The 26,492-nt window shown below is 33.3% G+C and overlaps 1 protein-coding gene across 4 annotated transcripts in view; it reads right to left on the reverse strand.

Moving 5' to 3' along the window:
* Positions 1 to 26,492, reverse strand: part of RhoGAP100F (Rho GTPase activating protein at 100F) — a 1,104,624-nt gene that overhangs the window by 606,687 nt on the left and 471,445 nt on the right. Inside the window, exon 1 of one of the 4 annotated variants that reach the window (XM_081742858.1) lies at positions 21,783 to 21,805. The exons of the other annotated variants lie outside the window; for them this stretch is intronic. The gene's annotated coding sequence lies outside the window, so the exon portion shown is untranslated. Of the gene's footprint in view, positions 1 to 21,782; positions 21,806 to 26,492 lie in introns of those variants that run through there. 4 annotated transcript variants of the gene reach the window in all.

The following is a 26,492-nucleotide window of genomic DNA, read 5'->3' on the forward strand; positions in this document are numbered from 1 at the left end:
AATGCATAAAACTTTGTCAAATTCATTCACTGTCACAGCCGTGAAATTGTGCAATGACCTTCCAGAAAATTTTCGAAAGACACCCTCGACAACCATATTTGAAATCTAACTCAAAAATTACTTCTTTCAAACTTACCAGCACAACTAACTAAATTAAAACTTATTTCGGTATGTATTCTATCTAATACTTTGTACATGGCCGTTGCTGTCATTATTATTTTTTATTTTGTATTTTAAAATGTGTTCCATTTTCAATGTTCTTGCCATACGTTTTTCTTTTCTACTTTATTTTTATTTGTTACTATTGACAATGTAACTATAAATTAGAGCGAGTGGAAGATAAGGCATAATTCAGTTTCTTAATTCAGTTTTTAGTAAATTGAAATAGGAATTGAATCCTCACTCATGTGGGTTATGCAATAATACAAAGTGTCATTAGACCAACAGGGACGGCTTATCCATTTTTATTTATTTATTTTTTTTTTTTTTGTTTGTTTCGTAACTGATATTGTACGATAAATTTGAAATTTACCAATTGACCTACGATAGCGTTTAGCATTCTTACTTCATCATTTCCCTTTCAAAAAATTCACAAGAGGTAGTTTAGTGTTGGGGTGAGTTTCTTTTTGTACGATTTCCTTATAAAAAAAAAAGTAACTCAGGCAATTTTTTTTCATAGATCGTAAAGAAATATGTTCTTAGTAATCCTATAATATGTCTAAGTCAGGGGTTTCAAACTTTTTGCAGTTAAGGCTCCCCTCAACTACCAAAATCTGAACGCGCCTCTCCTGTCAAAAATAAAATGTCAAAAACATAAATGCATGTGTCCCTAAAAGAAAGAGTATCACTATGATAAATTATGTTTTATTTATTAATCACTAATGGAAATATCTCATTAACACAGGTGATCTACATTGTACACACTGCCTACACTTTTTAATATTAGCCGGTGTTAATATTTATAAATTGTAGTAAGCCAGATATTTATATTAAAATTGAAAATTATGAGCAGAGAGGGAATTTAAATAATAAAACCCAGCACATTTAAATGTTGAGCAAAGCAAAGAAGACATACTATCCTACAGAGATAAAGCAGAAGATCGTTAGTGGCCATCTAACAAGGATTATATGTGTTTAAGCCAAAGGTGAAAGGGTCATTCCTGATCGTATATAGAACAGGTGATACAAAAGTTTAGTCCACTATGTATTACTAAAGAAGAAGGGTGCAGACTTAACTATGCTTGTTGCATTGTTCCTTTGTAGGATAAAGAGCCTTCGCACCTCCCCTGAAAATCTTCGGCGCCTCCACAGGGAGGCGCGCCGCACAGTTTGAAAACCCTTGGTCTAAGTTATTTGTGATAAAGAAATCCAGCACAATGGGTAGTTTATTCTTGTCAGCTTTCGGAAACAATTTTCACCCAAAAAATGTACAGGCGACTTCGTTTATACTTCATAAAACACTAGCATAATACCCGTTCTTCCCACCAGAAGAATAGATTCCTTTTGGACATAAGAGCTGAATTTGAATTTAACTGGCATCGGAAGTGTTACCATTCATCTCAGCGACTCCAAAAGCTATGGATTCGACACTATTGTCGGTCATTTTCAATAATTTTTAATTATGTGCCTCCTTATCCCTCCCCTAAGTTACACCGTCAAAGTGAAATGATAAAAATCATAACAGGCCTGAATTTCCTTTATGTTGAAATTTTGATCGAGATCGGTCGGATGCTTCAAAAGGTACGAAATCACAAGCATAGTGATTTTCATTTTTATATATAGAGAGAAATTTATCTGGCGATTAAGAAAATTAAAATTATTCAAACATAAGAGACATATAGGTTCTTACCAATCGATAGATTTAATCAACCTGGAAAACATGATGTGAGTGAGTGTAAATTCTCATGCGTAATTCTCGAGAAAATTAAGAACAGCATTTTTTATAAACCTAAAGGTGTACCTAATAGTGAAAAGTTCATGATGTACAAAAAGAAAGTTACCTAATAAGATATAATTGATGCTAATGTATACCATCAACAATCGTTTCATATTGACACTATGGTTAACTAGATATAGCCCAAAATCATGATTAATTCTCAAAAATTAATGTTTGATCTTACAATATTGAGTAAATATAACCGTTATCTTTGAAGGTGTGAGCGGGTTGATTTCATTAACCAATTCGGCTGACATAATCGCTCTATCTATATTGAAAATAAAAATTCAAAATTCATTTTCGTTAAAGTTATTGTCTGCAATAATGGGCGAACGGATGCGAAACGAAAATTTATGAATGAAATTCAAGTGGATAACTATCGTTAAAGTCATCGTTATCCGTGAAGAGGTTAACGGATTGAATTCACTAACGAATTCGGCTAAGATAATCGCTTTATCTACTGAAAATAAGAAGAATTCAAAAATTCCCTTTAGTCCAAGTCATGGTGTGCAGTAACGAACGAACGGATGCGAGAGGTACAGTTATGAATAAAATGGATATGGATAATCACCGTTGAACTTATCATTGCCCGTGAAGGTGTTAACGAATTGATTCCAAGAACGAACTTATCGGAGAGAATCACCCTGGCTATCTACTACAAAAAAAAAAAAAAAAAAAAAAAAAACAGTATTCAAAAATTCACTTTCATTCAAGAGCTATTGTGTGTAAAGTAACGGACGTGTCAACATTACTATCTTATAAGACCTACTTGCAACATTCTGATAAAAGAAGCCCTGGTTGACTGACTGATCAACGTCTAGACCAAACTACCTAAGCTAGAAACTTGAGGATTGGACAATGCATAGAATCTGAGATAGGCCTATATATATAAAGGCATTAAGAAGGGGTTTCTGGAAATTTGACAATCAAGGTGGGTAAATACGGATAGCAATTATTATATTAAGATGTCTAAATCCCGAAATCTTTTAAGTTTAGTGACATGGAATTTGGTATTTGGACTTTCCATATAATTAAACACGTGTTTCACTGTTCTTTTAATGTTTGACATAGAAGGGAAGAAAAGTGGTTGAAGGTTCGAAGTACAAGGCGTAAAATGGGGTTGCAATTATTATAATGTCTTTTAATCTAGGAACCCTTATGATTGCAGACATTAAGTTTGGTACGAGGACGATACTTTTAAAATAATTTAACACGTCTTTCAGTATTAGAAAAATATATTTGACCTAAAACTAATGCGAGTGGAGAGTTTTTTTTTAATAATTGATCTAAGTTTCTTTTTCTTTCTTTTTTATTTTTTTCTTTTCTTTATTTTTGAGTGGAGACGGTTTACTTAAAAGCTCGTATATTGAAATTCATCAAGTTTGGAAATTAAATTAAATTAAAGCCTTTATTTTAAATAACTAAACTCATGTTTAAGCTTTTTTTGATATTTCACCTAGAACAAAGAAAAGTAGTTTTGGGGTGGATTTGAGTTTGAGTTTAGCGTTCCGTTCAGCAGCGAGGCTATGTGAGACCTGGACCTACAGCTTAACCTCTGATTCGAATCACATGAGCTTCCGCCCAGAATCGACCCCGGGCTTCCATACCAGAGTATTGAGGATGATTTAATAAGATGCCGATAAGAAGCATTCAAATTTTGTTATTAATTCCACAAGATGAAAGGCAACTATGGAGGAACGAAAAGTATTTTCCCGCAGTAACACATAGGACCATTTGCTAGCATGAAATATAGGATCTATACAGCTTAACGTGAAATTTGAAGCAAAGGTACTCCAACCAGCAATTGAACCAGCAGCAATTTGGTCTTCAATATTGGAAGTCAAGACATTAACGATCATGCCACGAAGTAATTTGTTCCTTTAGTTTAAGAGTTGTAATAAGAACACGTAAATCATATTTCCTTTGAAGTATTGTGAATAAACTAGTTGGTTTTCCTCTCTTAAATATGACTTTTTAAGGGAGGAAATAATCTCACCGAGGGAATTTTGAATGGAAGAGCAATAACCCTTATCTTGGAGGGTACATAAACAGTTTTGCATTGAACGAAAGAAGGTTTGTTTCTGTATTCTATCAAATCTTGGGATCTCCTTTTTTTACGACGACGTAATTTGTAAATTTATTAACGAGAATCGTGATAACACAGCTCCGGAAAGGGGAGAAAAGAAAATTAAAAGGCTGGGGAGAAAGCAGTTTCCAGGCTGCTTACCTTTATAGTATAGTCAGTGTATGTGTGTTTGTGAGAAAAAGAAAATTTTAGGGCAACAGTAAGTGTTGACGACTCTCAACTAAAAATTATCACTAACTGAAATCTTGAATGTTCATAGGGTCAAGTGGGATCATTGCTATTAGAAATATTCAGATCAATACATATGCAAGATGGGATGTATGAATATGGTTAGCCTATTATCTAGTAAGAACATTTAACAATTTGGATGCTGTGCTTGGGTTTTATGTCCTTGCCTAACAAAAACATCATAAAAATATGAGCTCTAACATTAAATTAAGATAAGAGTGGTTTATTAATTAGGTTTGTACTATAGGTGCTGTGCTCCCAGCTTGACCCTATTAATATGTACACTCATGTCCAAAATTATTGTCTCAGTCTATAAATATGTTGTTGTAGGAATATAATTTGATAACGAACTCGCCTGGTATTTCTTATATTGTTAGTATGTGTATAATTGGCAAAGACATGTATGTGGCAAATTTCATATTAAAAGTTCAGTAAATAAGAACAATAAAACGAAAATAAAACTTCCTTGTTCATTTAGCAACATTTTGTTTTACCTATTCCAATTTTCGTATTTATAATTCTTTTACTATGAAATTTACCACAAATATACATTTCCCGATTATACACATAGTATCAGTTTTAAAAGTGCCCTGCAGAATCACTATCAAATTATATTCTTACAAGAAGACAGTTATAGATATGCAACAATCATTTTGGACATGAGTGTACATCACGGTAGAACTTGTAGTGGCCTTTGGCGTGGGAGAGCCGGGTTCAATTCCCGGCGGGAGCTCATGTGGTTCTGATTCCACGTTAATCAGTAGGTGCACGTCTCAAATAGCCTCGCTGCTGAAAGGGACGCTAAACTGAAATTTAATTCAACTCAGCTTGTAGTGAAGCTACAATGAGAGTTCATTATTAGGTTTACTAGATCATTTTTTTTTGGGGGGGGGGGTACGATGCGTTTATGAAACTCTACTTTCTTTCCCGGGGAACACGGTGACTCAGTGATAGGGCGCGTGGGGTCCCTGGCACAATTCCCGGCCAAGTAAGTTTGTGGTTGACAACATCGTGTTTTTGAATTTTCTCGGGGTACTCCCTTTTCTTCGCATTTTCTCACTCCCACCAATTCTTTCATCATTATTCACTTGCTTTAATCATCCGTCCCTCTTAGCATAAAGGACATCATCGTAGGATGTTAAACTGAAAGATTTCATTTCATTTTCTTTTCCTATTTTCTTTCCCTTAAAACGCAAAAAAAAAAAAAAAAAAATCTTTGACTGCTGCAAAAAGTTTTCAAGTAATGCGTGGGTCATTATTAAGAGAAATCCAACAATAATAAATACAAACTGGTAGTTAACAGTGTATATTTTAATAAAACAAATTTATTCGAGCAGAATAAAAATTATCAACTGCATCAGAATGGCAACGATCGCCATATTTTTTTTAAATCCCACAACAATTATTTTTTCAAAATTATGCATCAGAATTTACCATTAATTATGTACTTTAAAATACAAAATTCGATGTGACCTATTGATTGATATATGCATTATCTTTGGACAGTATAATTAAAGTTGCGTTTTTATACCACACCCGACCTCGACAACGATCGGTTGTGTTTATATCCCACTTGTCTCTAAAAGGGCTAAAATTATAACCATTCTTTAGAAGTTAATCAACATTATTCTGAGCTATATATCATTAACCCCATTGTATGCTGTTATGTTGCTAGTGACACAATAGGTAGCATATGGTTATCATGCAGCAGCGTTAACTTCTACAAATATTTATTTTCGATTATCTCCAACACTCTACGTATAAGGAAGTACACCATACCATTCACCCATTTCATTTTATTCAGTTCTATTAGATCTACTAACTGGTATATATATATATATATATATATATATATATATATATATATATATATATATATATATATATATATATATATATCGGGTGTTGCAAATTAAGTGTTACAACTCTTGGGAGGTGACTCCTGCCACTGAGATAAGAAAAAAAGTTCTCTTGAACTTTCGGCTATCGGACATAGTTTCGGATCTACAACGTGCCGAAAGCGTGGGAAAATGACTTTCGGACGCCAATAGTTCGAAAACTATGCAACGTAAAGAGGGCGGGTAAAAACTTCACTGAAGAAGTCATACCTGCTGTATTGAATTTTGCATGTTTCACAATCCTACCATGCACGCGCAAGGGATTCCCCAAAGGAACGTAGGGATTCCCGGATAATCTGCCAAATGAAAATCGGTCTAAATGGATATGAATTGATAGGGCTTCTACCAGGTAACAATAATTCGTTTGTATTAAGTCGATATCTAGAACAAATACAAAATGGCGGACACCTTCATGCCCGTTGTGTGTGGTTGCATAATCGCCAGGTACGGACGTTCTGAGTATTAAGTGTAGCGAATTTGTACTCAAATGCTCTAGAAAGATATCTGGAATGTCGGTAGAGCACAACATATGAAGCAGGATGATTCACATGTGTGGAAACACGTAATGAAAAATGCCCAGAAATGCACTCATAGTAAGTAAACCTGATTTCAAAGCGCTGGAAATGTTAGGATTAGCGTCAAGAACATGAAAACTATTGCCAATTCACCAATAATATTCCATCAATCGGATACAAGATGATGTGCATGGTTGCATACTAATAAGGATGAAACAACTGAGGCCAAGTTGAAATTGTGCAAGGGGACTCACAAAGGAACTGGGTAAACTAAATGAATGTCACTAGTGGGATCGCATGATCGATATTGAAATGTGGCCAATGTGTTTGTTGATATTAACATGTAGCTAATGGACAAATGTCAACATGTCCCACTACCGTACTGCTGGGACACCGTCCCACGTGTGAAAACTAGGAAAATAACGTTGTACATTCTGCTATTACATTTGGTCTACTTTTTGGTAGAACGTAACTAGAACACGATTGTATCAATGTCCTTCTGTTTGGGAGATTGTCCCAGAGTTGACACATGAAAATAAATCTCTGAATCCATGGTTCAAATTCTGATAGAGCGTGAAAATAACAAACTTGTATCATGTCCCATGTCTCACGTACTCGAAATATTGGAAAATACCTTTAGAAATTCGTATCTTACTCACAGTGAACATGGCAAGACAAAGACGAAAATGAACCAATTTGGCACATATAACACTACGGCTGGAACACCATACATATGGAAAATAAAACGACATGAGAAATAGGAAGAAACGTCTTAAAGCTCTGATTGTTTACAACTGTGCAGCAGGAGTAACAAAATGAATCACACAAGCATGTCGGGATGCTGTACAAGAGCGCTTGCCAAACAAAGTGAGTGCTTTTCAAAGAAATGAATACAGAGAAAGTGAGGCTCCCTCGAGCCTCAGGGCTAGAGCGCTCGCTTTCGCTCGCGTGGTCATAGTTTCCCATACTACTGCAAGCCCAAGGCCTCAGATTCAAGACCCGAGTAGTTATTTTCCTATTTTTCGCACGTGGGACGGTGTCCCAGTAGTAAAGGGACATGCTGGCATTTGTCCATTAGCTACATGTTGATATCAACACACACATTGGTCACATTTCAATATCGATCATGTGATCCCACTAGTGACATTCATTTAGTTTACCCAATTCCTTTGTGAGTCCCCTTGCACAATTGCAACTTGGCCTCAGTTGTTGCATCCTTATTGGTATGCAACCGTGCACATCATATTGCACCAGATTGATGGAATATTATTGGTGAATTGGCAATAGCTTTCATGTTCTTGACGCTAATCCTTACATTTCCGACGCTTTGAAATCAGGTTTACTTACTATGAGTGCATTTCTGGGCATTTTTCATTACGTATTTCCACACATGTGAATCACCCTGCTTCATATGTTGTGCTCTACCGACATTCCAGATGTCTTTCTAGAGCATTTGAGTACAAATTCGCTACACTTAATACTCAGAACGTCTGTACCTGGCGATTATGCAACCACACACAACGGGCATGAAAGTGTCCGCCATTTTGTATTTGTTCTAGATATCGACTTAATACAAACGAATTATTGTTACCTGGTAGAAGCCCTATCAATTCATATCCATTTAGACCAATTTTCGTTTGGCAGATTATCCGGGAATCCCTACGTTCCTTTGGGGAATCCCTTGCGCGTGCATGGTAGGATTGTGAAACATGCAAAATTCAATACAGCAGGTATGACTTCTTCAGTGAATTTTTTACCCGCTCTCTTTACGTTGCATAGTTTCCGAACTATTGGCGTCCGAAAGTCATTTTCCCACGCTTTCGGCACGTTGTAGATCCGAAACTATGTCCGATAGCCGAAAGTTCAAGAGAACTTTTTTTCTTGTCTCAGTGGCAGGAGTCACCTCCCAAGAGTTGTAACACTTATTTTGCAACACCCGATATATATATATATATATATATATATATATAGGGTGTTTTGAAACAATACCGACAACGTTTGGGAGGTGATTCCTGACACAATGATGAGGCAAAAAGTATAGACCAACCTGGATGCACAAATGCTTCCTTTCGGAGTTGTAGGCTATCGAAAACATGAAAAAAATGAAGTTTAAAGGTCCATAGCTTTAAAACTATGGAACCTACCGTAGTCGAGTCAAGACTTCACTTAGAAAGTAATATGTATATCCAAATATATATGTTTCAGAATCCTAGCATATTCACGCAACAATTTTTATAGAGGGAGTTTGGCTACGGGCTTATAAATTAAAGCACTTACCAACTAGCTCTATAAAAACTGTTGTAGAAGCACCACAGGATTCTGAAACTTGGATAGGGCACATACTAGTTCCTAAGTGAAGACTTGACCGCACTACGGTAGGTCTTATAATTTTTGAGTTATGGACCATTAAAGTTCATTTTTTCATGTTTTTGGCAGCCTGTAACTCCAAAAGGAAGAATTGGTGCATCCAGATTGGTCTAAACTTTTTGTCTTATCTCGGTGTTAGGAATCACTTCCAAGTTGACAGGTTTTACTGTACTGCAATTCATTACAAAAGAATCATAGAGTCATATTCAAACAAAATTACTTCCCATAAGCTCTATCTTTAGCATAAACCTTCCGTGGAAGATCAGCCTCAAATCTGTTCATTGTAACATAAGTTTTGCAGAAAAAACAATCCTAATGAGTCGTACATTATTGTGCAGTACCTATCGTGTGCTATGAGTGTAAGATCAAAAATCTAGATTTTGCTCTCTTTCAAATGGTACTATATTATTGTATACCAACTCATATTTTTTTCTCATGGCTTATTTCTCTCATTTTATTCATTTTATGACATTTAAGTAGAAAACTATAGCATAATAAAGCTTTTTCTTATATGACTCTACCAACAAGAAGGTAAATACTATTTTAAATTGAAACTAAATTTGTATGTACTTTATTAGTGGAAAGACATTTGAAAAGTAATGCTTATTCATATTTATAAAACAGCTCTCTAATTAAATAATATAAATAGCTCAATTTACATAGCTTTTGGCGCCCAGTAAGAACAATTGAATTTAAGGTCTGTAATGTCTCCTTATTTGAAATAAGCAACTTAGGTTTCAATATGGAAAAATAATTGGCCAACTACAATCAAGAAGTAATTGACATTTAGTTTCGGCCAATCAGAAGCAAGTATTTCTTGCCGTTTAGAGCTGCTTCGTTGAGCAAACCGAATGTCAACGAGTTCTTTCTTGTAATAGGCCAGATATTTCTCCAGATTTTAAATTAGATTTGTTCTATAAATTACATAGAATTTTCTAATGGCTTTCCACTAAGAAATGTACCCCATATTTACTCTGAATTTCAAATAAAATTTACTATCTTTGGTGTCCGTAACGTCAGGAAAATATTTGTCTAAAATTACAATTTCGATCGGATAAGTTGAACAGTAAGACCTCTAGGTGAGTGAACATACACTGGGTCGCACGAATGGACTTCAAAAATTCGGTTTCTTTGGAGCCATGAGAATGTAAATCCATTGAAATATATAATTCGTTTTTTATTTCACGATCACCATACTTTCTTTTCTCCTGTAGTCTGTCAAAAGCACTTAGCTAAGATGAACCAGTCCAGAAAAGGTTTAAGTTTCTAAGCGCAATTCATGTTAACTGTTCCCCTTATTCAAGATTGTTATCTATATACGAGAAAATGAAAGTCACTACGTTTGTTACTAAATAACTTTTGGAACTTCCTACCAATCTCGATTAAATTTTGAACATAGATAAGGTTCGGGCATAGCAGTGTTTTTATCATTTTACTTTGAGGGGTACAACTTAGGGGAGGGGTAGATATATAAAAATTATCGAAAATGACCGGTATTAGTGTCGAATCCATAGTTTTCGGGGTCGCTGAAATGAAGGGTAACACCTCCGATTCCGTTGCATCCAAATTCAGCCCGCAATGGTAATATTTAATTTTACTGTCATTTTAAGGGAACACATGACATAAGGAGTTGTGCATTTAAAGTTTTTTTTCAAACCATCGAAGCTGGTAGTCAACCTAGTATTAAAATACAATTTAATTAGTTTCAAGATATTAAATTGTCAGTCTTCAGTATTCTTTCTAGCTTATGTTTTATATGATTTTTTTTTTTTCGATGAAGGGAAGTCATAAAATGACGCAGTTTTTCACCTTTTCTTTTCAGTGATCATAAAATCATTATTTAAAAAAAAAAAGAGTTCGAAAATAAAGAAGAAGAAAGCACAACGAGGGTCTCACGTAAAAGTAGATGTTTCAAAAAATGGGGGCAAAAAAAAAAAAGTAGCGCTTCAAGCGTTACCCTTTAGCACTAAAATCACTGGATTGGAAACTCTTAAGGCTACGTTTGGGGCGGGCAACGCACGTATTTCCCTCACATGGATCTAGCTGGCGGTGCGATCGCTCGATTTAACACGCATCTCCTCCAACAGAGGGCAACAGCTACAAGGGGAAGGAATATGCTTTTGAGTTTGAGTTTTGCAGTTTCAAAAAATCTTCTACGGTTCGTCAGTCGTGTTCCTTTATGACGTCAATTTTCATCCTTATGAGCTCTTAAACATAATTATGAGCATAACCATCAGGATATCAAGATCGTCAAAAGCGGTATAAGACGTTTTAGTCTTTACGAAAGGTAACAGACGACAGCATTCAGTTTTTCTTCGTTCTTGGTACATAAAAGTTTTATTTTTACACTTTCTAAGCTTAGTTCGACTCTTCTTGGGAGAATTCTAAGTACCTATAACGTTACGTCTTAAAGAATATACTGTGTATAAGAGAATATAATTCATTCTCTTTTCTTCTTTTTCATGCATGAAGTTAATAAAATATCGGTAGGTTATGGTCTTTCGTATATGATGTACCATTTCATACTTTTTTAGCCCTTGTACCGTTTATCAAAATTAGGTCAAGCTTCTTTCAGAACATATAATTTACACAAAAAAATTACGTGATATACACAACATAACATTTTTTGCGTAAAATGAATATATTTATGGCGCAAAACATAAAGCTGAACACTTAATTATGGATCACGTTACTTCGATTTGACTTTTAAAACAACATAACTGCATGTTTATGTTACTAAAACTAGCCATCAATAAGATACGATGTACTACTCTACTCGGTACAATCACGATGGAAGCTATAATATTTTTTAAACTTCATATTAAGATTTTTCTTTAATTATACCTGGCAACACTGCGAAAAATCATTATCTTGTTTTAACTGAATTGCAAAGAGATTTTTTTTTCATTTTCATTTTATTTTTCTTCTAAGAAACCTCTACTAGGCGGAAAGAAAATAATGATTATTTCAGTTATTGTGTTCCCGATGAACAATGTGACTAAAGAACAAATATTTTTTTCACCTAAACCAGAAACACAATTACAATGCGTCACTGAGAATCATTTGCTTAAATAGTCGTTAAATTGCAATGTAGCAAAAAGTAGTAATATAGTTGATATTCAGAAAACAATTTACGAGTATCGTTTTTTTTTTTTTCAACTTTCAAACTATGCTTTGTGTAAAAATAGGAAGTCATATTAAATAAGGGCTAATTAAGTCTGTTCTTCTGTCGACAGATATCAAAGTAAAAACGGTGAGAAATAGCGAGAAAGTTTTTTTTTTTCCTAAGTATTGGATTCGGTATCACAAGCACAGATTAATCACCTCACTTGACCCTCTGTTCAAACCGAATATAGTCGAAATCAACCATTTTCGTATTCAATGTTCGTCACTATGGAGCAAAAACTGTAGATTAATAGGTAGCACGCGCGCATCCAGAAATTTTTGTTGGGAGAGGTCGAAAGCTTGCGGGGGTCCAATGACATTGCTTCTACGAGGATCGGTCAAAAAGTTTCCAGAATTTCGTTGTAAATATTTATTATCACAGTATAAGCAAGGGCACCCATTAGGGGAGCAAGGTGGGGCGCTCTCGCCCCTTGAAGAAATTGTACTTCGGAATATCGAAAAATCAATTGATTTTTTAGAATAGTTATAGCAAAATTTGATACTATATTTGAAATGTCGCTTATACTTGCCCTTCCCTTGGAAACCACAACATGGGCACCCTTGAGTATAGGTACACACATTCAGTTAATCGCAGGGGGTCAGTGGTAGAGCGTTCACCTCCGGTGCTTGCGGTCCCTGGTTCGATCCCACCTCGTGCCGTGTGGACTTTGTGGTGGACAAACACCGTGCTCGTGGGTTTTCTCGGGGTTCTCCCGTTTCCTCCCACTTTCTTCATTCCACCATTTCATTCATTTCTCATAATCACCGTCTCCTTTAGCCTAACCGGCATAATCGTGGGACGTAAAACTTAAAGATTTCATTTCATTTTCATTTTTCACTTAATCGCCCTCCAAATAGGCTCCTTGAGAATACACACACTTGTTCTACCGTTCCTGTCATTGCTGGAAACAACGCTGAAAGTCCTATTTGGGTATCTTACGAAGTTCAGCCGCAGTTCGGATGTCTTCTACTGTAGCAAAAAAGTAACCTTTGAAACCATTTTTGAGGGAAGAGCCAGAAATCCACGGATTTGGCGTTTTTAGCACAATTTTGCAAGTGTTAGAATATGTGAGATGCGTGGCGTGTAAAAATAATCAAAAACGGCTTATATTAATGTCCTTTATCGGTGTGAGAGTGAGGGATAAGTTGCGAAGGTGGTGACATCTAAAAATAATCGAGACGACAGATGTTTGTGTCCAATCCTTAGTTTTCCTGGTCGCTGAGATGAATAGTAACATTCATTCATGTTGTCATTTAAGTCCAAATTCACTCCCTATACTTATCGTAAAAGGGGAAGGAATTTAACCCTTAAACTCACTCTCTTTTTGCAAAGAATGGGCATTTTAGCTAGTACGTCTAGTATAAGTTGAATCCTTCTAGGTGCAAATTTACCGTAGCTTTACAATATGAAAAGAAACTGATGTTATTATAAAATACAAAAGTATATCGTGTTTTATTTGATAATTTGACAATAATTTGATGCAAGTATTTTTAATCACTTCATGGTAATTTTGTTCGAAAATCTTAATATAAACAATATTCACATGTTAAGAGAAAATGAAATTTTAGTTTAACGTCTCACTATTATGGCCTTTAGGCTTAAGGGGACGGATAATTAGTGAAAATAAAGTATTGTAAACTGACAATTTTTGTGCTCTCCCACCGAGAATAGAATCTGGGGCCATGTGTACTAAAGGCACACATGCTAGCTACCAGACCAGGGATGATGGCTACGTATTATAAGAATATCTAAATTGCTTATTTAAAGTGTTCAGTAATAACTTGACAAACTTCGCATACCCCTTATTACGGAGATAGGGTCAATCTAAGGTAGTTAGTGAAATCGGTTGTAGGGTGGCTAAACTGAATAGAATAACTGTCAGTTTTCATATACGGGTCAATCCATCTGAAGTGGTCCAAAGATGGAGAAAATGGTTGCTCGACCATCTCCGAAAATTATAAAACTTTGGGTGTGATGAACTTGTGTATGAGAAGGTCAACAACATCATTCACTTTGTCGTATGTACAAGTTTTTCTGAATGGCGGCCATCTTTGATGTCAGTGGAGTGCCAATTTTTGCATTTGCAAGCGTTTAGAGGAGAGACTGAGGTACACGGAGAACATATACTCTTCTATCTAAATAAATATGCAAGGTTGCAAACCAATTTATAAAATCACCAGAAAAAGTACAGAAAATTACACTTTTAAAGGGGCTGTATTTTGGAATGGTATAAACTAAGGGGTTCATAAGTTTTGTGATGAATACTATTGCATGTAAAGAGTCTGCAGAAATAAACACAGCTATGATATTACTGGTATCGTAGATTTATGGGGATCTGAAAGTTGAAGTTTATAATTTTGATGCCATGTTTGGTGAGTAATATCTCAGGAGAGCAAAGAGCTAAAAATTGCTGGTTAGGCCACAAAGTAATTCGGTACGTGAATAAACTATTGCAAAAAATCATGACTGATATTACGTGAATAAAAAAGTGAGGACATGGTAAAAACGCGAAAAAAGCACGCGCGTCCGATGGTTGTAGTGATAGTCAAATGAGAATCAGTGAGTATGTTTCTTCCGATCCGCGAATGAAACAAAAATATGATTTGTTCCTTTTTGAACTCTATGTGTAACGAGAAAAGTGTAGCTAGATATCAAAATACTGTATACTAGAATCACGAGTTGACTATTGTGAAAATATTTTCTTTAATATTCAGTTTACCAAAGCCCATTCTGCAACGAACGGCCGTTGGTACAATTCCGAATTTCAGAAGAACGCAGATGTCATATAGTTAGTTACCTCAAATGATCGTAGCTCAGGCTCTAACTGGTCAAAACGCATGGAACAAGAAACAGGACATCCAGAATAAAACAAAAATACAGAAAATGTTTGATTTCAGCAAGCCGTCGCTTAAATGAAGAGGTAAAGGAAATGAAAAATGGACCTCAAGTATTTTCATAGGTTGTTTACTCTCCAGATTAATTTTTGTTGTTATTCTCATACGTTATGTACTATCCAAAGTGCCTTTTGCTGTTATTCTCATATGCTCTTTACTCTCCAGAGTGCTTTCTTTTCTTATTCTCATATAAAATGTACTCTTCAGAGTGATTTTTTACTGTTCTCTCATAGATTGTGCATTCTTCACACTGGTTTTTGCTGTTATTCTCATAGGATGTTTACTCTTCAGAGTGTTTCTTTGCTTTTATTCTCATAGTTTGGTTACTCCTCAGAGTGAATTTTGCTGTTATTCTTATAGGTTTTTCTGGTCTTCAGAGTGCATTTTGCTGGTATTTGTACAGGTTGTTTACTCTCTGGAATGTTTCTTCTAATATTTTTGATGTTATTCACATAGGTTGTTTGCTCTTCAGAGTGGTGGTTAGCTACAAGAACTAAAATTCGGGATGGTGTCTCGACTTTGAGTTTAGTATCCGTAGCTGTATCATGGGAGATTCAATTACAAACTATTAGAAAGTAAAAAATAATTTATAAAAGGAATTGCACTAAATGCAAATAAGTTAGATAATTAAGTAAATTATACAAGTAATGTGATAAAAATAAATATAAATTGAATAATGTGTTAAGGAATCATATAGATGTGTACAGGAGTGTCGAGAAACACGAATAGCTTGTTTGCTGTGTCTTTTCTTTAATCACATAATACAAAGCAAATGATATAGCTGTACAAGGAGAAAAGTGCCCTTACACGGTTTGCTGTGATGTTTATACCTTCATATCCAAAGATAACTTTCACCAGAAAATCAACTTCAAATTCCTTGGAATTTCGAAGTTGTTGAAAATTTGAAAATCAAAAATTGTTCATATCTCGGAAACGACTTATGTTACGAGGGTGAAATTAAATACGAACATACCTTGCTCGAAGGGCCTTGCAGGAGCTACCTTTAAATTTCCAGCGAAAAATGTGCCAAAAATATTCGAACTCAAAACTTTTTGTTTTTTTATGAGTAACGACCTTCTATCTTCCACCATAGAAGCACCACCAACCTATCTATGATATATTTTGACCACGGTTTAATACCTTCGGTGGAATTTCGTGTAAAATGAGGAAAACCGACGACGACGCTGGGTCGCGACGCTGTATTTTGCCTATAACACAAACAATTCACGTTACGCCATAAGTGTTTAGACCATCACAAATATTGTCAGAAGTCAAAAATGGTCGATTTAGAGTTTCTGTCTCGTAATGAATGACTCTACATACCAATATAACTCTCATAATCGTTCTTCTTCCACAAACCGCGTGAGAGCGCTAGACTGATTTTGTGCCACTGATTTTCAGTCTGCCTTACTAGGGTACCAATATTTTTAATCGTGATTGACAGAAAACAAACTTTTTTGATTACCGGTATAATATGGTACTGTGTAGTTCTGTATGCTACTGAATAATACTGATTTTTGATTTACGTATTTTGAGATCAAATATGAATGGATCACTTCATCTACGAACTTGATCTCTAGCTTTTGACATGGTGGCTAAAAATTGGTGATCTATCACGTAGTTGTTACGATTGAGTCCCGAACAGATGGACACACGGACAAATAAAGTAAACGTATACAGGAGTTTCAGTTGGTAAACCAGGTTCGTTAAAAGTAACCTATGAAACGAAATGTTATTCGATCATTTTTTTATTATTTAAAAATCTAAGGCTACGCTCATCTGGAGCCGCTATAGATGAAAGTCAATGATCCAGTAATATCCCAAAGATCCACTATACTGTTGGAGAAATACTAATTTAAAGCCTGTGGATTCAACAATGAGATTTTAGACATCCAATACATTAAACATAGAGAAATCGACATAATTTAAAATCAAGAAATTGACGTTAGTAGTAAAAACGAAAAATAAAAATATTATTAACCATGCTTGATTAAAAATTACAAAAAATGGATAGGGCATACATCTGTACATGCAACTAGTAGAAAAATAATCACAAGATGTCCAATCAAAGTATGCATACATATTCACATTTGTCTCGCTTATTGTATAATTTTTAAACTAATGATATCTACATATATTTATTTTGATCATTTTCGATTCCATGCCCAAATGCAAACATCAGATGCTTTTAATTCCATTCAATAAGAAAAGTCAAACTACATTGCACTATTAATTAAGTGTCAATTAATTATCTTAGAAATAAATAGCTTGGCAAATCATGAAATTTCATTATTATTGTTATTTTATCGTAGTAGTAGTAGTAGTAGTAGTAGTAGAACATAAATTAATGTCATTTTTAATTTGAAATTTTTCGAACAAATTAAAGCCACTGCATATTCACACTAGCGTACGACTACAACGAAGTTCCTTTTTTCAGTGACAACTATCTGCAATATATTAGTAAAAGGAAATTAATCTTTTTCTAGATTTAAGAAAACCATAACTTATGATAAGAGATGAGAGAGAAATCTCGTATAATGAACTGTTCTTAATCATAGTTGTGTCTGTGTTTCATAAAAGAATAGATATTTATCGACTGTACAGTATCGACTGTATCGACTATTCAGTCCGTAAAACATTTCTAAAAATCAGACAGAAAATCTACTACCGGATCATGGTCATTCTACTTCCGATAGAGACATAAACGATTCAAGTTTTTTTTTATTTTTTAAGAAAAGGTCTGTGCACATAGTAGCCGTGTTTGCCGCTACAGTCATTTTGAGTTTTGAAATGCGCAAGAATTTCGTTCATTGTGACTGCTCAAAGATTGTTTCAAGTATAATTCTAAAAGATATCTTGCTTTCAATACTATAAGATAGTGGTGTGCAAAATACACAGAAGAGTACAGTCTGTACACAGCTTCTCGCCGAGACATTTAGCACCGGACAAAGAAACTGTATGTGGTGTTAGAGTAGACTACTAGTAACCCTACACCAAGTGGTTAAGAAGGTGCAGCTACTTTACGGAGAGAAGCAGCATATCCGGTTAAGGATAGAAGAAAAACATTACGAACACTGCATAAGGATTGCGCTGAGACGTATCAGAGAATAAGACCAAAGTTACAACCAAATTGTCAGCTAAGATAATCTAGAATCGTTTATTAGACGTGAGATTTTGATCACGGCCACAGATCACCAAGTTTTCTTTCATTTCTCTGCGCTATACAGTAGGCCTCGAATGTTGTTGAAATGAATATATAAAGATATCTGAAAGGACTCAGTACTATGTTTAGTGATGGGAGCCTGTTCTGTCTCCGCACTAGTGATGGTCTTTTGCAGTGCAGCGATGGCCAGGCATCTTCCACAGTGATTACGGTAGCTGAAAGATAGGGACAACGCTAAGTCTTTTGTAGGGTGCAATGCCTTAGAACATTCTTCACCTCTAATGTCCATAAGGAACCTTGAACCTTGTAACTCACATCAAAGGCCATTCAGGAGATTTGTCCTCCTACAGGACAATATTCGGTCTCATTCTGTTCATGTTACACAACGTGTTCTCCAAGACATGTGTTAAATCTTCTGGCCTTACAATCACCCAGATCTGTACCACATTCAGAATATGAGAATCGATTCAATGACATCTGATCCTGTCTGCAATTCTGGCGCCAAATGTTGACCAACTATGACAGTAGGTGGAAATAGTGTAACATATCATTTACCAAAATGACACCTGGCACCTTTGTGACTGTCTTCATGAACATATCCATGTCTGCATTGAGGCTAGAAGAATGTATACAACTACTGACATGCTACTTTGACGTACTTTATAAATTCTAAAATTCTATCATTGGTGTAGAACACAGTGCACATGATCATGTACATCCTACAATCTACAGAGAGAGAGAGTGTGTGTGTGTGCATAAGACTTTATTGACGTGAAATCATTGTTTTTTAAAGTATACATTTTATATTTTCTTAGAGTGTAAAAATTTATGAAACAAAAACCAATGAATTTATCATAAGGTATTTTAGGAAATATATTGGAGAAAGTTAAAGAAAGTTGTTTAGAAGTTCTTTTTAAAAGTTTTTAATGATTTCTGTATACTGATTATCACTTGATAAATTAATTCCTGTCTAATATTGATTGATTAAAATATCTTAAAGGTTATTCCTGTTGTTTCATAGCAGTTAAATCATGTTTGGTTGAAACACGTGATACATTTTTATTTGAATGGCATTTGTTTTTTTTCTTTCTGCCATTTTGAGAATATTATAAAGCAATAGAGTTGTGTCTTTTTCTGTAGCTACTAAATACTTTATTTAAATATATATTGAAGTTTCTCGTATATTAGAACGTATGTATGTGCAGTGGTCCATTGAAAGTCACCACAAGGCTAAATATTTGGTTAGAGTTTTCCCTGATGAAAGAGTTGTTCCTGGGTCGATGCCAAAGAAAGGTCCCTTAGGTACGTCACGTGACATCGATTCTCCATCAATAATTCCTCTCGTGATGGTGCTGAAAAAAGCGGGTGGACCTCAACAACGCCCTTCTCCTCCCCTCAAGTCCTCCTTATTTCCGTTTTTTTCTTTTACTCTATTTCCCTACATGCGCCTTCAAGGCATTTCTCCAGCATACCTTTTGTCCCCAATTTCTAACCTTACCTTGGTGAAGACTTCTATTTTGTAAACTGAAAAAGAAGGCAAATGCATCGAGCATACACAGCGTGAGGTATTCCAGTGCAGTATTAAATGCCATTAATAAAGTGATAATTTTTTCTGACATACACAAAGAAAATAGAATGCAGTGTGTGTGAACATTACAAGTGATGTGCAGAAAGATTTACATACGTATTTGTATACAGTTGACTCTTTCCGTGTAACTAATTTAATTTATTCAAACCAACGGACAGTTTTGCGTACACAAGGGATATAGGACTTGTTGGAATTTTATTAATTACGTTATTTAAGGTATTTCTAACCTATATTTTCATTTGTATCCGTGTTCGAAGCGAGCTCCTCCGTGGCTAAGCGGTTAGCGTACGCGCCTTTGGCGTGGGAGTCCCGGGTTCGATTCCCGGCGGGAGCTCATGTGGTTCGGATTCCACGTTAATCAGTAGGTCCACGTCTCATATAGCCTCGCTGCTGAACGGGACGTTAAACTCAAAATCAACTCAACTCCGTGTTCGAAGCATTTTTCGTTAATTCTTGAACGAAAATACGAAACGAAATAAAATCTTTAACATCCCATGTTTATACCCTTTACGCTGAAAGAGATTATGATTGAGGGAAGTGAACATTTTTACAAGAATTGGGAGGATGAAAGTCTACGAGGAAACGAGAATACCCCGAGAAAAACCACAGACACGATGTTCCCCACCACAAATTTACTTGGGTGAGGATTGAACCAGGGGCCTCACGCACCAGAAGTAAGCACTCTACCACTGAGCCACCGTGCCCTCCAATTCATGAGTGATACCTATCCTAATATTTCTGAATAAATTAGGCACAACTTAACAGTGATAAATACCAACCGAGATCTTTTCTTTTAACCCTTTGATTAATATGGAGATTTTTTAAAAAATAAACTGGAATTTCAATATTGTGATTTTACAGATTTCATTTCCAAGCTTGGTGAAATGTTCCTTGTTTTCTTTTTTCAAAATGAAATTGCATTATATAAAAATGTAATATTTATTCAAATTAAAATGTATTATTAAATATTCAAATTAGATAGAATAATATTTAATTTTCACGAAATAAGATATTTAAATAAATTTCACAGAGAAATCAGTAAAAATCAAACCATCAAAATTTTAATTCATATTTTTTAAAAATCAAAAGTAACTCTCCATATGAATCTCTGAAAGCTCATGCGGAGGTTTCGAGAAAATGGATGAAAAACTCATTTCTTTCTAAACCTAAAAATTACTACTGCATATTGTATGCGAACCTTGCTCTTACTGAGATGAAATATATTGAAATATACCCTCAATTAGCTCTTCATTAACACCGGGACGACGATAACACACAGTAAGGTTAATGAAATATAGATTAAAAGTATAATTAACCATGAATTTTAATTTTTTATTTAAAATATTGTTCATGGATCACACACACATCAGCCAATAGATAACGTCGATCTCAAAAAAATAACATGCTTTTGTGGGATAACGTTGTAAAATCGAAAAGAAAGGAACTTTTGTGGCGCTAAAATATATGTCGTTCGTTGTCATTACGGACTGATAGTACTTATTTTCTTAGAAGAAATTGTTATTTATATAGTGTATATGTAGCAAAAGCAAGTATAGGAATGGCAAAACAAGCCTTTAGGAGGAAGAAAATATTATTTTATGGGACCTTGAATCAAGAATTGAGAAAAAAGACTCATAAAATTTAGTGTCTGATGAAGCCAAAGTGTTAGTTGGCGAAACTGTCACACGTATATAGTTTTTAAAATGTGAATATATTGATTTCTTTGTTTGTGTTTAATTTATACAAAGCAAAGCTTCTACTTATGAAAAAAAAAGAGTCAACTGTATACATAATGTTGACAAAGGTATATATTGTGATATCCCTGTCTGACCTTGACATTGCACATGAGGTGTTCTTCATCGAGAGTAGACAGAGGTCAGCCTACGTGTGACTGATGTTAACGACAGAACACACAGACACACAACAGCAGAGCCAACTTACCGCTCTGGAGCAACAATGGCAACCTTCCTGAAAAAGAAGCGTAACGGTTCACCGCTGACTTAATGTTTCAATCACACACAAAACACAGTCACATATTTCACCACAAACAAACAATGTTCAATAAGGAGAGTAGAAACTCGGTCAATATTTTCTTTTAGCCTTTAAATTAATAATAGCCGGTTTGTACTACAAGGTATTTTCCTAAATTTAAGATCTCTTTATACTTTTTTTTAAAAAATAATGTGCATCATTAATAAGTTATACGCCATTATAGCTCGTGAAAAATTCCAGATTTATTAAACATTAAGTTAATTTTCGCAAAACACTAATAAAGTAATTTTAAATATATAAAATATCGTAAAATAATGTTATAAATACTTAATTATTCAAATATTTTGCAAAAAAGAAAGCTATCCGAAGAAACGTGATTTACCTGTAAACCCGAGTCTGTAATTATTTATGGAAAATTTCTCTCCGTTTTGATTTATTTTATTAGATAATAATGCAAACTTAGTTTCAATCAACTCTTGACTTTATAATATTGTCAAACAAAAGCAAATTTTCTATGTGGTCTTTCGTAGTTAGGTATGATTTATCTAAGGAAAATATTACAATGAATGAACAAGAAAATGGAACTGATTTTAAATTTATTCTTTTGTGCAAATTTTAAAGGAATATTTAATTGGAAACTATAAAATTTTATATAGACAAGATTTTATTTAGAGTTAATTCTTTTTCGTACTTCATTCGTAATAAATATTACAAATTGGTATGCCACTTGTTGGACAACTACATCACAAATGGCTACTACATGCTTTACAAAACATGTTTGATCTGTTTTTAAAAGGCCCTGGTACATGTTTTTCTTATGTATTTAATCTTTATGTCTTAATATGTCATATGTAAATGTACTCATTACTTCGAATAATAATAATATTTGAACATAACACGATGCATACTTTTCATTATTTATACATAATTATTATTGAAACTATGGTTTATGATGTGTTTTGTTTAATTTGTATTATTTTGCACTATTGTATTATGCAACATTAATGCAATTTCTATTACCATGAAAGATATATTTAATATAATTTATTTCGCATCTTAACAATATTGTATTTTTTTTATTGCGTTGTTAAGTTGAAATTGTAACATACACGTCTTGACAAATATTTGCAAGTTTTTAATTATCATTCTCAACAAAATCAAAATAAAACTATATGATATAATATTTCTATTTTCTCAATTATGATTTTTGCTACGTCACAATAACATTTCTTCATTAATATGAAGAACAATATTTATTTTTATACATACTTAGAATATTTTATGTAGTTAATAAGTGAAGTAGGTGATGTATATTTAGATCATAATGAAATTCTGCTGATACTAAATACAAATCTGTACATGTGACTAAATGCTCTATATTCGTTTGTGATCATTATGATAACACATGTATTAATGTATAAATTGATACTTATGTTAAATCACCTCAGTGTCTTAACCATATTAATTAAGAATGATTATACTTCTATGTTAATTGCCCCTTCTTATTTAATACAATATTATATGAATACAATGAAACAATTTAAGGTATATAACACTTATTTACGTTTTATTTGCAATTTATATAATATTGCAGTTGCTTTGGTATTCCAAAAACATTAAAAATGTACTTTCCTTATAGTAAATAAATTATCCTCATTTTATCCAATTAGTATTTAATTGGTACCATTATTGATATATAATCACATTAATAAGAAATATTAATTGAAACTAAGCTTATTTTTCGACATTTTACAATGAGTTAGATATGTTCTTAAAAGGAATAATTATTGCGACATTATACTAAATCTTGATACTAGCACTTTAAAATTCTGAAGAATTTGGTATTATTTAACTAATTGAAGTTGAGTTTCAACTCTCCATAATTTTCACAGCAAGATGAATAATTTTTTGACATAGCAATAAATACAGCATTTTTACATTGAAAATTGCAATAACACTTTGCAATAATCTTAGTATGAAAATAAACAATGCACATGCTTCACTAAATCTAAATTTCTCTAATTATTGCAGCCCAAAATTTGTATTGAGAATAAAATCATAGCACAATCAACAGGCTACTATATCTATATGTCTATTCAAAATTTACCATGATCAAAATATCTCTTTTCTATATAAAAAGTTAAACTTGCTCGGAATATACACATATATATATACAATTAAAAATCCTACTAGACAGGAAAAAATGCACTCTCTCCGTTATATGTAAATATAATTTTATGTTGTTTATTTTAGATCACTTTACTATATTATTTAAAGTGTACAAACTTACCATCCATTACTCATACACTTTTGTTCCATATAATAATTCTCCTTAATTACTTTACCATATAACTTAATTTTCACTGCATTTCGAGTCACTAATTTAATATGTGAGTAAGGGTACCTAACGGAAATTAATAATGTAAATATTTATTTTTATAATATTTGCGACTTATCTTTTGCTTGGATTCGGAATTGATCCTATTAAAATAAATACCCACATATTCTCTAAAGGAATGAATTGTCCTTTGATGTCAAATAGTAGAATATTTAGTAGAATTCTGTCAAGTGATAATTTTTATTATATTTATACTTCAAATATGTATTTTATTGTATTTTGTGATATATCTGAATAAAATTTTCAGGAATGTGCCAAAATGCATATATAAAGTTGTTCACAAAACATACGTTACACTTGAAAATCGAAAATATTGATCTGCCCAGCATACATTTTCTTATGGAGATGCAGCGCATCTGTAGAGGAATTGTATCAGCAATTATTATTTCCATTAATTGGTGTGATTTGTAATACAAATATTGCAAAGTTTAGAAAAAGTTTAGTGCTCAACAATAAAATATCATTCAAAGATATCGTTACAAACTTTGGATATGGAAATCTGTATTCCTTAAATAAGGTTATTTAAAGTAAAGGTTAAATTTTATAAAACTTTCTTCTTTCAATTAGAAATGTTAATTCAAATAAGATTTAAATTACAAATGAAGATCCACTTATATAAAAAAAACTAAAATATATATATCTAGAAAATTTGTTACACTATATTTAAATAATGAATTGTAAAATAACAGTTTACGAGATTAAGTGAGGTAGTGGAATGCTATATCAATTAATAGTTCTCCGTTAATGTTAGTTCTAGAGAATGTAGTTACAAATGTTCAAATGTTACAAATTTCTTTAATAACAGCAGACTTCAATAAATAGCAAGTAAAATAAAGACAAGCATCTCAGAAGTTGAACGAACTTATTTGCTTGTTATAATCAATATTTACATCGATCATTAAATACACCATAGGACACTCCATAAAGGCATATTATTCTGAATATGTTAATACTCAATTGAATTTTTCTAAATACTTATGGCTTTACCATTAAGAAAATGGAACGAATTGTTTAGAGAACAAGATCAATGTGTTTATGTAGAAATCACTTGTGCTGCATTAAACTAATGTAAATATGAAAGTGATGCAAATATATATTACCAATGAAATGTATCACGAACTTATGGTATCAGAAAAAATGTATCATATGGGATGCAGGATAAATATATTCATAATTCCATATCCTTAGTTGTTTTATCTTAAGGAAATCTGAAAGCACTACATAAAAGACGTTTAAACAACTTGCATTTCTTCTTACTAATCAACGATTAGCTATTTAGTATACTATTAGACTTAGTAGTACCTTAGTACCTTCAAAATAAATTATGTACTTCAAAATCATGGAGCTTGATTAAAGTAGAACTCGTTTTCATATAGATATTAGTATTTAGTGATTATTATTATGCAGAAAATGATAACATTAAAATTATTTTTCTATTTTGTAAACATTTGTTATTGATTAAAGTTTTCTCAAAATTGAATAATGAGAAGATAAGTACCTTCATTTCTGTAACAATTGTTAACTTAATGATAAATTTAAACATAATTTCATGGTTACTAAATAAATGAGAGTACGTGATAGAACAAAATGGCTATCAAGTATTTATTCCCTTTTGTACATTTTATTTTTCAATTAGTACTCGTAAGTCTCTTGGCTCTTTAATGTTTCATTATGAGAACGTAGGCATAAGTGTTCCAATCTCAAATATGTTATATTTATAAGCAACTATTCTACACGATTCCGATATGAGTGAGGTTTGTTTATACCGTCAAAATGACTAAAGAAAAATATGCGTTAACTTTATAAATAACCGCTTCAATAATTCGATTTTAATATTCGTGAAAATGTTAACAACACCAATTTTTAATTGTAAGGACCAATTTCATAAATTGTACGATTAGTGAAAAACTTCAATGTCGATAAAATGTATGCCTTAACTTTAAAAATAGCTATCCAATTGTCAAGTGGTGGGTTGAATTTCTATCGATAAAATGGCTTAGAAATATATGCTATAAAAGTTAGCGAAGAAGTTATTTCAATAATATGAATTGAAAATTGATTAGAAATATTTTGATATCGATAAATTCATGAAAGATAAGGTATTTATTTACTATACAAAAAGACCTAATTTCTTGATGATTTTAGAGCTGTATCAATCGATGAAACAACTTAGGAAGATAAGCTATGTGTTAACTTTATAGATATCTCTTTAAGAATTCGTTTTTAATGATATATAACAACATTGGTTCTGACAAAGCGTA

Source organism: Thermobia domestica, chromosome 16, assembly GCF_964235325.1.
Source record: "Thermobia domestica chromosome 16, izTheDome1.hap1.1, whole genome shotgun sequence".
NCBI classification, from domain to species: Eukaryota; Metazoa; Arthropoda; class Insecta; order Zygentoma; family Lepismatidae; genus Thermobia; species Thermobia domestica.